This window comes from Pteropus vampyrus, unplaced genomic scaffold (assembly GCF_000151845.1).
Source record: "Pteropus vampyrus isolate Shadow unplaced genomic scaffold, Pvam_2.0 Scaffold106, whole genome shotgun sequence".
Taxonomy (NCBI): domain Eukaryota; kingdom Metazoa; phylum Chordata; class Mammalia; order Chiroptera; family Pteropodidae; genus Pteropus; species Pteropus vampyrus.
In genome coordinates, this window is record NW_011888887.1 from 4,913,465 (window position 1) to 4,922,562 (window position 9,098).

Here is a 9,098-nt window from a genome sequence, read left to right on the forward strand (position 1 = left end):
CCTGAAGAACCTTATATCTATTAAAGATATTAAATTTAGAGTTTTAAACCTTCCCACAAAGAAAATTTTATTCTTAGATTCCTTCACTGGTGAATCCTACCAAACATTTAAGAAGAAATAATATCATTTCAATAAACTCTTCTAGAAAATTAAAGACTTCCCAACTCATTCTATGAGGCCAACATTACCATGAAACTAAAACCAGAAAAAGATACTGTAATAAAAGTACAGAATGATATCCCTCATGAATGTAGAGACAACAGTTCTTACCAAATTTTAACAACTATTAAAAGGCCAGTACATCATGACCAAGTGGGATTTATATTGGAATGCAAAGTTAGTTTAACATTTGAAAACCAATCAGTGTAACTCACCATGATAACAGACTAAAAAAAGAAAAACAATGTGATCATCTCAATAAATAAAGAAAAAGCATTTGACAAATACTCAACATGCGATCCTAATAAAAACACTCAGCAAACTAGAACTAGAAGGAATATCCTCCACCTGATTGCCCTGTATGAAAACTGTGCTGATAACATCATACTTAATGATGAAAGACAAAATTCTTTCTCTTAAGGTGAGGAAAATAGGCTAGGATGTCTACTCTCACCACTTCTAGTCAACATTGCATTAGAGATTTTAGCCAACCCAACCAGGCAAGAAAAAGGAATAAAAGACATTCTAAAAGATCAGAAATGAAGAAGTAAAATTGTCTTCGTTCACAGATGACATGATCATCTATATAGAAAAACCTGCGGAATCTGTACATTTATTGAGTTAGTGGAGCTAATAAGTTTAGCAAGACCAAAAGATGCAAGATCATCTATGGCCATGCCACGCTGAACGCGCCCAATCTCGTCTGATCTCCGAAGCTAAGCAGCGTCGGGCCTGGTTAGTACTTGGATGGGAGACTACTTAGGAATAATAGATGCTGCAGGTGTAAAAAAAAAAAAAAAAAAAGATGGTGATAAATTAAAAAAAAAAGAAGATGCAAGATCAATATACTAGCAGCAAACAATTGGAAATTGAAATTAAAATGACTATACCATTTGGAGAGCATAAAAATATGAACTACTTAGAGATAATGTGAGAAAAAATGTGCAAGCCCTGTAATTGAAAACTAAAACATACTGAGAAAACTCAAAGAACTCCTAAATAAATAGAGATAAATGCCATATTTATGGATGAACATAAAATATCAATTCTCCTGAATTTGATCTATAATAACACAGTCTCAATTAACATCTTAGAGGACTCATTTGTAGATCTTGACAACTAATTCTAAAATTCATGTGGAAATGCAGAAGACATAGAATAGTCAAAACAACTTTGAAAAAAAATGAAGTTAGCTAGTTTATACTACCTGATTTCAAGTCTTAGTATAAAGTTACATTGATCAAGATTGTGACATTAGAATTAAGAAAGACAGAGATCAATAGATCAGAATGGAGAGTCTAGCAATAGACTCACACATGTATGGTTAATTGATTTCAACAAAGATGCAAAGGCAATTAAAAACTATGAGATTAATTGAATAAATTATTTTGTATAGGATGCAGCCATTAAATTTTGCTGAAAAAATACATGTGTTAACAGTAAGATGCTCATAATATATTAAGAGACAACTGCAGGGTCTAAAACAGTTTGTAAATATTATTCTATTTTTGAATGGGATCTTTGTTTTTTTCAAAAGGATGCATACACATATACATACATACACACACAACAAAAGTAATTATTAATAGCAGGAGCTTGGAATTGCTTATAATTTGTTTTGCTTTTAATGTTTATGCTTCTATTTTATTTATTTACAATACATATGTACTATAATAAAAGACAAAAAAACATTAAAATACCGTGTAATTATTACATAAATTTCAATAACATTATTTTTTGGGAGAGGGGAAGAATGTGTGTGTGTAGTTCAAAGACTGGAAGATATATTCCAAGTATTACAAAGAGTGATGTAATTACAAATACTCTTTTAGCTTTGTCTTTCTTGGTTTCTAAATTTTCCACGTTAGGCACAATTTGCATTTGAAAAGTCACAAAAACAGTAAATATATATATTTTTTAACTCTAAATAATTCTCCATAACTACCTGGCCAAAGATCTAACTTCCTAATATGATGTTAAGATCTGCTATGAACAATATGGTCCAAACTGACCTTTCTGACTCTCCTCTCTTCCCATGCAAGTCCTCCTGTTCTCTGCTAATTCACCTTGATCTGTTCACTGCACTTGCATACCCTCCCCCCGACCCCCAATTCTTTTCTCCACTCCTTCCTTCTTACTTGGGCCATGCTTTCTCCTCTGTACCTTTTCACTTCATACTGATATGCCATATGGCATGTAAAATTCTTAATTTTTTAGCAGGAAATGATAAGGGACATCTCTTGCAGAGTTCTTAATCTTTTTAGTAAACCTAGTTAAGTTTTTTCTTAATCTATTTAGTAAACCTAGTTAAGTTTTCTTCCCTTTACTGGCTTAATAGGCAAATCAATAATAGAAATTAATAGATATATGATTTAAATAACAAGTTTGTATCTTCTTTTCCTTGTCTAGGGACTGAGGTGGCACTTCAGCCCGAAACCCAAGACTCCACCCTAAGGCAGAAAAGGAAAGGGCTCCATGAAACAGCAATGGGCAGGGACAATGGCCCTTCTCAGCAGGAACCAGATACAGAAGAAGAGACTTCTTGTCCCTCAACATCCATACTAATAATAAGGGGGTTTATGGCTCTTAGAATAGAGTTAGACAGGAAGGCAGTTAGGCAGTTTAGGGTCTGCCTGCAAAGACACTGAGGTCATCCTATTCTAGAAGGGGTCCGCCCTAATCCACCCATAATTAAGCAAGCCAGAAGGCATTTTTTTAAACTCACACAAAGAAACAAGTAAGGAGAGAATTAGGTACCAGTTTAAGCCAGTCACTCGCACCTGTGCAATAAAGACGCCAATGACCTTCAGCTCACCTGAGCCTCATTATACCATCATTATAACATGATGTATATGCCCAGAAATTCATTAATATCATTATAACCGACTGAATTCTGGGAACGAACATACGCAGAGAGTAAATGATAAATCACTGAGGCCTGTCAATTTTAGTTGTCAATCAAGGAAGCCTATTCCTCTAAGAAAAGTAACCACCCACCGCAAATAGGGATAAAAACCTCAAAAGACTTTGTTACCAGGCTTTTTGAGCCACACTTCTCTTGCTCAGGCCCTCTTCCACATCTGGAAGTGTACTTTGCCCTCTAATAAAACTTTTTCTTTTCTCCTGTATTTCAGTGTCTTAATCAATTCTTTGTTCGAGACATCAAGAACCTGGACAACGCCCGGGAAAGGATCTCCGCTCTCCGGCAACAATACCAATGTTTGAAGTCAAGTTTCTGCTATCTCTGAAATTTCTCTGAGAAATGCCTTTATTGAGTATCCTATGCTAAACAGACTTAAGGTTTTGGAGCTAGACTGTTGGGTTTTAAATCTTGGCTTTACCAGTTAATAGGTGGTTGATCTTAGGGCAAATTATTTCACTTCTCTTTATCTCAGTTTTCTCTTTTAAAAATTGGATATAATAAGAGAATTTGCCTCATAAAGTTATTATGGAATTAGAGTAGTACTGAAAAAATTAGCATATTTCCTGGCACATAGTAAGTACTCAATAGATATTAGCTATTTTTGTTATAATAGTTATCGTTAAAATCTCAGAACCAAGTCTCGTATGTGTCCAATCGGAAAACCTAGAAATTTAAGAGCTAAGAAGACATTCTGAAATGACCCCTATATTTGACTTTCTCACATTTAGTCCCCTTTGTTAATCTAAGATTTCTCGTATATTATCTGACTCTGAGAGTAGACAGCAAATAAAGTTAGAATTTAGAGCTAATATTTGAGAGGAAATTAAATTCCCAATTGCAAAGCCCAATTTGGGCCACTAGATGGCCATAAAACACTAGCTTTGATTTTTTTTAAACAAGAAACAATTTTAAAAAATAGTCCATATTTCACATTTACTTTCATAATTTCTAATTACTCCCTCCTCCAATGCAGAGGAAGGAGAGAAAGAGAACTGTGAGTCAGAACCCTTTCTTTGAAAGCCCAGAGGCATTGGTCAGAGGAGATAGTATCTTGGGGACCTTCCCTAGTTTGTCTGCACACTCAGACAAGAAGCCAGCAAAGGTTGTATTTTTAAGATACTGTTTGCCTAACCTGTGCACCTTGGGTGTGATGAATATTTATTTTTCCACCTCATTGCTACCTAACAGTAGTAGGAGGGTTTCTTAAACTCCAACTTCACTCTGGCTAACTGTTCTATGGGTGACAGCAATGCTGTGGTCTGACATGAGAGGGCATGGGCAGCTAGCAGCAAGATGAAGGCAGAAGAGAAAGTTAATGTTAGGGAGGTGACCAGAGACTCGTCTGAGCAGCTCGTGCAAGTTCAAGAGAAGGCCTCAGTACCTAGGGGTCTGTGCTTTAATTTACAAATAGAAAATATTTTTAGTCTTTGTATCTGCAGGTCCTAAACATTCAGATTTAAAATACAGGGTTGTCTACTATATTTAAAATTTTTGAACATATTCTCCCCAAGGTGACTACCACTAGTAATCTGTATAATTGACCAACTTCGTGCATTTAAGATGTGTGCTTACAGTTCTCTGGAGCTTCTAAAAAATGGCAGACCTAAACTAGAATACCTCTTAGAATTTTTCATTAAGAAGATAAAAAGACTTGAGTGGACACAGATCTGAAGAGGAAAGAGACTAAAGATAATTCTGTACTTTTGAACTGAACGTGGGGGTGCCCCAGAACTAGCTGGGTGGGGCTTTGGGATGATAGAGGTGAGGAGACTGCTAAATCAGCTTGGGACTCAAGAACTGCTTTACAGAGGACATTTAAATTCATCTGCTAAATTTATTGAGTTATTAATTTATGTTTTCTGCCTAAATTTTTCATTTTCCTTATGCCATATTCAGCCAGCCAACTCTACCTCCTTGCCCCAGGGTAGGACTGTGGCAGGGTAGTTTTTATTAAAACTTATTCGCCTAGGAGACTGTATGCAGGGAGCCGAGGGAAATAGTCATAGGCAGGGATTGAGGATGTAGGTGTTAGATAAGATTCCTCCATGCTGGGAGGGACCGAGTAGAAGACAATGAGAGAAATTCTTAGAAGTACACCTAACTGCATTCTGGCATTGCTGATGGAGTGAAGGTGGGAAATTCTCAGACAAAACTGCATGCAAGGTGACATGTAGGCAGAGAGGATTGTATCCTCACATATGTAGCAAATATGGGAAAATACCCCAAATAAATAGCAGAATATGATACTTCTAGATCTTTGCCAATGCTCTGTTGTCTTTCTGGAAAGGTCCTCCCTTCTTATCTATTTGCTGACTTTCTATTGTGGGAGCAGAATTGTACTAAAGTTAAACAGGCAAGGAAGACTTTATTCAAAGCTATTGCAACAGAGAAACCAAAACTGAGTCTGAACTCAACTGAACTGAAACAAAAAGCAGGAGGGTTTTTAAGAGTGAGATAAGCTAGTGAAAAAAACTGGAGGTGTTAGGCTAATCGATTGGGTGTGTCCAGCACATTGAGTTATTCCTGAGTTTCTAAATGTTTTTCTCTGTGATTAGGCCACCTGTGCTTGCTAACTGGCAGCATGGAAGTAGGCATCTAGCCTCCTACAGAGATTGGGAGAGATAGGCTACTATCTTTCTAGATGATCACATTTCAAAGGGATAGCTCTTAGGTCCTTGAGAAAGATGGTCTTGGGTTCTAAAACGGACAAGGGGCTTTTTAAAAGATTTACATTTCAAAGGGGCAGAGAAAGAATGACAATTTTTTAAGGTAAATGCTCTAAGAAAAAGGGATCAGGGCCTAGAGTCAGAAGCAAGACTTTCTAAAGTTTGGTCAAACTGAGGGGAACCTTAAGGCCATCTTGGTCATGTCTTTTCTTTTTTCTTTCTCAATGACTTTACTTTTAGACATAAGGGGAAGATCTTATAGGTACACATGAAGAAGACAGACATGATTCACAGGTAAAAGCGAAGACAATCTAGCCAGAAAGCTTAAAACCCTGTCAGCTGTTGACGCTGGAGTATGACATGTTGCAGGTGGAAAGGAATAATTAGTATTCCAGGCTCTCTTCCTCACCCTCTCTTTCTTTCTCACCCTCTCCTTCAAGAGTCCACACCAATCTTCTCATAATTCTTCTCAAGGGCAACCATGTCCTCACGGGCCTCAGAAAACTCCTTTCTCCATGCCCTCACCCACATACCAGTGAACAAAGGCACGCTTGATACACATCAGGTCAAACTTGTGGTCCAGGTGAGCCCAGGCCTCAGCAACAGCTGTGGTGTTGCTCATCACGCACACAGCTCGCTGTACTTTGGCTAGGTCTCCACCAGGCACCACAGTGGGAGGCTGGTAATTAATGCCAACTTTGAAGCCAGTGGGGCACCAGTCTACAAACTGGATGCTGCACTTGGTCTTGATGGTGGCCATGGCAGCCTTGGCATCTTTGGGAACCACGTCCCCAAGGTACAACAGGCAGCAAGCCATGTATTTACCGTGGCAGGGGTCACATTTTACCATCTGGTTGGCTGGCTCAAAGCATGCACTGGTGATCTTTGCTACAGAAAGCTGTTCACAGTAGGATTTCTCAGCAGAGATGACAGGGGCAGATGTGGCCAAAGGGAAGTGGATGCAGGGATGGCCACCAGATTGGTCTGGAATTGTCAGATAAACATTCAGGGCTCCATCACATCTCACCAAAGCAGTGATGGAGGACACAATCTGGCTAATAAGGCGGTTAAAGTTAGTGTAGGTTGGATGTTCAATATTGTTTCTGTGACAGACGTCATAGATGGCCTCATTGTCAATCATGAAGGTACAATCAGAGTGCTCGAGGGTGGTGTGAGTGGTGAGGATGGGAGTTATAGGGCTCAACTACAGCTGTGGAAACTTGGGGGGCTGAGTAAATGGAGAACTCCAGTTTGGACTACTTGCTATAATCTACAGAGATGTTCCATCGTCAGGGAGGTGAACCCAGAACCCATTTCCCCAAAGCTATGGAAAACCAAGAAGCCCTGAAAACCTGTACACTGGTCAGCCAGCTTCTGAATTTGGTCCAAGACCAGGTCAATGATCTCACCAATGGTGTAGTGCCCACAAGCATAGTTATTGGCAGCATGTTTCTTACCTGTGATGAGCTGCTCAGGGTGGAAGAGCTGGCGGTAGGTGCCAGTGTGAACTTTATCAATGGCTGTGGGTTCCAGGTCTACAAACACTTCCCTGGGCACATGCTTGCAAGCACATGTCTCACTGAAGAAAGTGTTCAAGGAGTTGTCTTCCTCCACAAAGGTCTTGTAACTTGGCATCTGGCCATCAAGCTGGATGCTATGTTCCAGACAGTAGAGCTCCCAGCAGGCATTGCCGATCCAGACACCAGCCTGGCCAGTGTGGATGGAGATGCACTCACACATGTCTATGAGTTAGCAGGTGCAGGCAACAAAAGCAGACACCAGGTCTCGGTTACCATCCTTGACAAGCTGAGTGTCGAGGTAAGTAATGCACTCACTATCTTTAAATTCCACTTTTTGTCATTAAAACTGTGACACACGTCTTGATTTTCTTTCCCCGTCCTCATTGTTTTTAACTTCAACATTCACAGAAATTCTGATTCTTGGTTCATGCATCCATTACTGGTGTGTGGAACTGAAGTATTGATTTATATATTTAGACATTGGAGGCAGGGACGATAAAGGCATACTTTGTTTTATTACACTTCACTTTATTGTGCTTCACAGATGTGTTTCTTACAAATTAAAAGTTAGTGGCAACCCTGGATTGAGCAAGTGTGGCAACACCATTTTTCCAACAGCATTTGCTCACTTTGTGTCTCTGTCACATTTTGGTAATTCTTGCAATATTTCAAACTTTTTCATTATTATTACATTTGTTATGGTGATCTGTGATTAGTCAGTAGATATCAACATCGAGGCAGGATCCTCATCAGCAAAAAGATTACTACTCACTGATGGCTCAGATGATGGTTAGCATTTTTTAATTAAAGCATGTACATTTTTTAAACATAATGCTATTTCACCCTTAATAGACTACATATTAGAGTTTTCTATATAATATATCACTATATTAAAGTATAGTGTAAACATAACTTTTATACGCACTGGGAAACCAAAGAAATCATATGACTCACTTTGTGAAACCGACTTTATTGCAGTGGTCTGAAACTGAACTCTCAATATCTCTGAGACGTGCCTGGCATCTCATTCTATCAGTACAATGATGATAACCTGGTTTGCAATGCAGAATAAATATTTGTTAAACTGAACTAAATCTTGCTAACTCACAGGATATTGTGACTATTTTCACTTATTTGACCTTTCTATCAAATTGGCTGTCAATCAGTGCACTTATTTTTTCCCCACCTATTCCCCGCATGTGACTCATTTAGTTCACTTGTTTCGTTTCTGTTCATTTGGATAGTTTGCATGTCTCTTTAGGTTAAGTGACTAGAGTGCTAAGGTGACACACCACCATTCAATTTGAGTCCAGTTCAAAGAATGGATAATTTTTAGACAAATTCTAAGTCTGAGCAGTAAATTTTCCACTTTCTCTATTAGCAACACTCATAAATGGTAAAACCAAAGAAGAACCTTCATGGGGGCTTTGAGTGTAGCTCCTGGAAAAGGAATTTGAGTGACAAATGGCTGCCAATTTCCCATCAGCTAAAAAATTGCCCCTCAGATAGTTCTACCAGTAATTCCATGGAAGCCGAGACTTTGTCGTTACACAACGAAGGGAAAAGTTGAAGACACGGTTTGAGTCAATTTTAAATTCCCTCTTCAAATGACTCTCTAGTAAGAAGAAACATCATTCTTCCGTCTGAATTACCCAGAACCAGTGTTTGTTTTGATTAAATCCAGCAGACAATTTCTAGTCAGCTCCCAGCAGTAATCCTATTTAGCTATCCAGACAACTGAAAATGCTATGCCAAATTCATTTTCTTATTGTGTTGTTGACCAGACACAGCCTAACTATTAACTTGGATTTCAATTGGCTCTCATACTTA

At 38.4% G+C, this 9,098-nt stretch overlaps 2 pseudogenes; one reads left to right on the top strand and one right to left on the bottom strand.

Annotated features, from left to right (window-relative positions):
- Positions 1-824: 824 nt before the first annotated feature.
- LOC111743087 lies at positions 825-943 on the top strand (annotated as a pseudogene).
- Positions 944-6,183: 5,240 nt separating this feature from the next.
- LOC105295492 lies at positions 6,184-7,561 on the bottom strand (annotated as a pseudogene).
- Between the last annotated feature and the right edge of the window lie 1,537 nt (positions 7,562-9,098).